The sequence below is a fragment of the Cavia porcellus genome, unplaced genomic scaffold, assembly GCF_034190915.1.
Source record: "Cavia porcellus strain 051 isolate PalLab524CR breed Dunkin Hartley unplaced genomic scaffold, mCavPor4.1 scaffold_16, whole genome shotgun sequence".
In the NCBI taxonomy this organism is placed as follows: domain Eukaryota; kingdom Metazoa; phylum Chordata; class Mammalia; order Rodentia; family Caviidae; genus Cavia; species Cavia porcellus.
Window position 1 is genome coordinate 23,872,759 of NW_026947499.1, and position 5,930 is coordinate 23,878,688.

The window sequence follows — 5,930 nt, forward strand, 5'->3', positions numbered from 1 at the left end:
TTAGATGGTTGTTAATAAAGCCATGATATAATGCAGGTTACAAATCAGCCATGTTGTTTGTCAGGAGAAAATGACAACATTTTGGCAAGAGGCCACAGATCTAAATTCTTGCTTAATGCGATATGCTAGAAATACCCAGGCCTCACCTCCCCACAGAATAGAGATGGGCCCTGCCCTTTCTAGCCCATTTCCTCTCAGAACTACCCCGTCTTTGATTGAAAGCAGGTGGGAGTCATACATGGGCCTTTTTATGACAGTTGGAAAAGGCTCCAAAAGACTTGTCCTCCAAGTCTCTACCCTAGCCCAGTTCACCTCCAAGGAATCCAAGTCAGGACAACACTGTAGAAGTCACTGGTGTTCAGGAGGACTCCATGGCACAGAACTCTACAATTTGCAGTCTCTTTTTCTTTCCATGCAATCCTGGAGTGGACAGGGATTGTAGCCCCACCTTACAGACCAGCAAACTGAGGCTCGGCAAAGGAGAATGCCTTAGCCAAAGCCTTGGTGCTCAGTGGAAGAACTGGAGCAGGCACCCAGGTCAGCTGCCAGCAGTGTCCCCTGCTCTGCATCTCAGGAGGAGGCTGAAGTGGGAATGTGGGTCCCTGACAGGAAAGGCTTTTCAGGGAGGGGCACACAGTAGGACAGAGGGAGCTGTGAGGTTCCTGGGGTGGAGGGAAGGCAGAGTCCAGAGAAGTTCCCCGGACATTCATGCCTTTCAATTGCATATGACAGTGCTGGCTCACACCTGCTCATCTTCTGGGTACCAGGCCCAAACCGAGGCAGGAAGCATCACCCTCAGCTTACAAATGAGGAAAGCCAGGCTCAGGACAGGAAGTGTTTTATCCTGCTACTCAGCAGTAAGAGGAGGAGGTAAGATGTGAACTTTAGTCCATTTGTGCAGTGTGAACAGAGAGCCATTAGGCTTGGTAAATTCAGAAGTTGCTTGGTCAGTTTGGAACCTTAGAGAGGCCCAGATGATATGGTGGCCTCTCCCTTCAGCCACCAGGGGGCAGTGCTGATCAGCCACCCCTCGGTCTCCTAGCTGAATGGACCTACTTCAGGAAAGGCCCCTTCACAAGTAGGGTGAAGTGGACAGACAAAACTTAACAGGTTCAGGCTGTATGAGGTGACTTGAAGTGGCAGAAAGAGGTGGTTCTATGATAGTTCAGACCTGGCTCTTTTTCTGGCTGTACTTCATCTTCAGCCCCCTGGCCACTGTCCTGTCAGGGCCTTCACTACCTCTGGTTTGGGTTGTTAGGAGTCCACGAGCCTCCTTGTGCCCAGTCCTACCCTCTCCCAGCCAGACCCTAAAGGGAAATCATAAAATTCTTTCTGAAGTGAGTCACATCCTCCCTATATGAGATCTCCACTGGCTCCCCCTTTCCTCCTGGGTGACATTAGACTCTTTGGTGTCTTGCAAGGCCCTCTGTGACTTGGCCAGCATACTCTGCTCCAGCTTCACCGGATGACCTGAATTTACTAATTCAGCAAGCTCCTCCCTACCTCCTTGCCTTGGTTTGTGCTTTGGTTCAGTCTGGGGCTCCCTCCATAAACCTATTTTCTATATACTCAAGACCAGTAGAGTCCTTCTCTGAGAGGCCTTCCCTGGGCCCCATCCTGATATGGACCCATCAGAGTCAAGACCCTTTCTACATATGATGGTACAACTGGATCAGCACGCATCACAGAACAGAGCCATCTACTGCCTCACATCTGTCTCCTGTTCACTCTAGCAGCTATCTCAGGCTGCACTTTGAAGGTGTTCCATAGAGCCTGGCAAAATAACAACAGATGCTATTTACTGAAGGTCTGCACAGATCTGTTGCTATAAACACTGGGGCTGTTAGCCCTGAAGAGCTCCAGAGACTAGCAGCTGCAAAGGGCAGGATCAGCCAACATCTAGCATATGCTAGTGACAGCTGGTGGCAGCAGAAATCAGCCACTGGTGGTGTTAACTAATGCTGTCTGTGATTAACTGTGTCAATTGGTGGCATCAGTGCTCAGACCTGTAACACTAATGGCTGGAAGTCATTGGCGGTCAAAGCCCAGAACTGGTTGCAGAGCTATACTTGGTTGATTCCAATCAAGCAACAAAACTCTCAATTGAGAGGCAACAGTTCCACTCTGCAGATCAAGTCTGTAACACAGGCCTTTGGGAGCTACTCATCAAACTCATAGTATCTTTCTTGGCTCAAACACTCCTGGAGATCAGATTATTCTAGGAGATAAGGTTGTACCAAAGGGCAGAATCTGACACCATAAACCAGAACCACAAAGAGACCTAAGGAATGAGTTAAGCAGAGCAGCCACTGAGCAGGAAAGAAGGAACTAGAAAAAAAATTAACTTACCTAGCTGTGTCTTAGTGCTGGAGGTGATGGAAGACTGGGCGACTGACCCAATTACAACAGCAAAAGCCAACACAGTTGATGTCTTACTATGTGCCAGGAGATGGGCAGGCACCTTCCTGGCTTCTCTACTGGCCAGCTCAGTAATCCTATAAGTCCCAGTTTATCTGGCAGCCAAAGCAGGAAGCATCCAGGATGTACCATTCAGAGGAACACAGGAAAATGTCGAGACAAAAGAGCAAAACAAAATCTCAGACCTCCATCCATCCACACAGAACAAGCTCAGGAGACACAGACATAGTAGAAATTTGAAGTTACATACCTAAAATTTTCTGCAAAGATAACAACTGAAGTAAAGAAGCAACTCAGTTTTTGTATTATTTTGCTAAATTTATATGTCTATGTCTGATGGTCTGGACAGCTATTTTGAAGATAACAAGAGGCATTATGTTAGCCATTGTTAATTTATTTCCTATCTTGTTTCAAAGGTCTGTATTGTTTTCATTGTTTTGTTTGGTTAGGTTTTATTCTGTTTTGTACTGTTTGATTTTGTTATGTCTGATGGTATGGGAAGTTATTTTGAAGGTAACAAGACATATTATGGTAGCCATTGTTGATTTCCTATTATCTTGGTCTGAAGTCCTGTATCACTTTCATTGTTTTGTTTTGTTTTGATTTGATTTGTTCTGTTGTTGTTATTTTATTCTCAATAAAATAAACTAAAGAAGTCCCAATTTACGGGACAAAAGAGTGAAACTCAAGATCAGATAGCATATTGGAGGTGAATCTAGAGTTCAAACTCAGGCACATATAGTTCATGTGTGGTTCCCTGTGGTGTTTCAATACCATACATTTCTAAACTATATGGGCATTATTTGCTTAGTATTAAGAATAGAATTACAACTACTTGAGCTGTTTTCTTGTAGTCAGCCCCTAGATCCAGCCCCTCTCCCCAGTAGTCTTGGGTACTCCAGGCTCCCCAAGGATGGCAATGAAAGTAAAGACCAGTTTGATGTGAAGAATTTGTGACACTCCGCGCTCTTAGGGTGCCCCCAGGCATTGTGGGAAGGGCACATGTTTCAGTCCTAAACAGAGTATAAGTTAGGATCTCTTCTGCTTTTTAGCATCCTTTGTTATTCTCTAATATCTATCCTCATGGCAACCCATTCCTACAATAAGTAGCCAGACCATCATCTGAGAAAGGGAAAGGAAGCATCTATGAAGTTAATCAAGAGCTATATTCACAAGTCAGAAGTCTCTAGAGGTTTCCTCCAATAGAGTTTTTACTTCTTGGGGGCCATTCATACTTCTTAGCACAGACATCATTAGTAGTAGCATCATCATTGCCATCACTACTGTACTTAATTTTATTTTCTGGTTATAACTGCAGAAGAAAACTAAGCAATAAAGAATCAAAAACAATTAGGCCTAACAAGGTTAGAAAGGTTGCAGGTTACAAGATTAGTATACAGAACCCAGTTATGTCGCTGTACACTTACATGAACAATGTAAAAATTAAATTAAGAAAATAATTTCACGTATAATAGCATCAACAAAGAATTAAGCACACAGGAGTAACTTTAATCATGTAGGTGTAAGACTTGCACATTAAAACTATAAACTGTTGGAGCCAGGGATTTTGCTCAGTGGCATAAGTGCCTGCCTGGCAAGTGCAAGGTTGTGAGTTTGATGCCTGGTACCAAAAAACAAAAACAAAACAAACAAAAAAACTATAAACTATTATTTTAACAAATGAAAGAAACTAAAATAAATGGAAAGACATCCCATGTTCATGGATTGGAAAGTTGTTTTCTGTTTTTTTGTACCCGGGATAAAACTCATGACCTGGTGCTTGCCAGTCTGGCACTTACACTGCTGAGCTAAATCCCCAGCATGGATTGCAAAGTTTAATATTGTTAGGAAGTCCATCCTACCCAAAGCAACTTAGAGATTTAATGCAATCCCCATGAAAACTCCAATTAAGTTTTTGAGAAGAAAATAAGTTGTGATTTTTTTTTTTCAGATTTCAGAAAAAGAACCCGGCATGGTAGCACACACCTATAATAGCAGCACTTGGGAGGCTGAGGCAAGAGGATACCATGAGTTTGAGACCTGCCTGGGCTACACTGTAAGTTCAAAGCCAGCATGAAACATGTAGTAAGGCCTTCTCTCAAAAACAAACAAACACAAAACCAGATTTCTGACAAGGATTTCAAAATCATCCTTTAAGGTGCTGCTAATGACAAATGTTGCAAGGAACCCTGGGTATCCAACATGCAAAACAATGAAGTTGGACCCTTACCTTATACTCTGTACAAAAATTAACTCAGAAACGATAAAAAGCTTAAATGTAACAGCTACAACTATAACATTTTAAAAAGAAAACACAATGGAAAAGCTTTATGGCATTGAGTCTGGCAATAATTTCTTGGATATAACATCAAAAACAGACAATAAAAGAAAAAAATGAACTTCAGGAAGTGAATTGGATTTTAGGAAGATTTAACACTTCTATGTATTAGACGACATTATCAATTCAGTGCAAGGGGAAGACTACAGAATAGGAAAAATATTTGAAAATTATAAATATAGTAATTGATTAATTTCCAGAGATTATACAAGACTACTACAACTCAACAATGAAATACTTGATTCAAAAATGAGCAAAGTATTTGAATAGGTATTTCTCCAAAGAAGATTTTAAAATGCCAACATGCAGATGAAAAGCTACTGAACATCGCTAAATTATTACAGAAATGCAAATCAAAACAAGATATTGTTTCACATCCTTGAAGATGGTTATTAGTTTTTTAAAACCCAGAAATAATTACCGTTGATGAGGATGAAGAAAACTGAAACCCTTGTGTGGTGCTAGTGGGACAATAAACTAGGGCAGCCACTGTGGGAATAAGTATAGCAGTCCCTTTAAAAATTAAACATAAATTTATCACATAAGCCAGGCGTGATGGTGCACGCTTGTAAGCTCGGCATTCAGGAAACTGAATCCAAGAGGATTGCCAGAAGTTCAAAACCAGCCTGATCTGCACAGTGTGTTCAAGGGCAGCCTAAGCTACGGAGCAAGAGCCTGTCTCAAAAAACAAAACAAACAAGCAAAAATTATCACATGATCCAGCAACTTCATTTCTAAGTATATACACAAAAGAACTGAATGCAAGTGCTCAAATGGGTGTTTGCACACCTGTGATCATAGCAACATGGTGGGTGGTAGCCAGAAGGTGAAAACAACACAAATATCCACTCACAGATAAATAGATGAACAATGTATGGTAATACAGACAATTAAACACAATTCAGCCTTTAAAAAGGAGTGACATTTTGACACATGCTACAATATGGATAAATCTCATAGTCATTAAACTATATGGAATGAACCAGACACAAAAGTGCTTATATGAGGTCCCTAGAATAGTCAAATTCATAGAGATAAAAAGTAGAATGGAGATTAATGGGGGCTGGGGCAGGGTGGAGAGGGGAGTTATTATTTAATAGGAACAGGTTCTGGTTGAGCAAATGAAAAAGTTTTGGAGACATGTGATGATAATAGTCCCACAACAATTGGAATG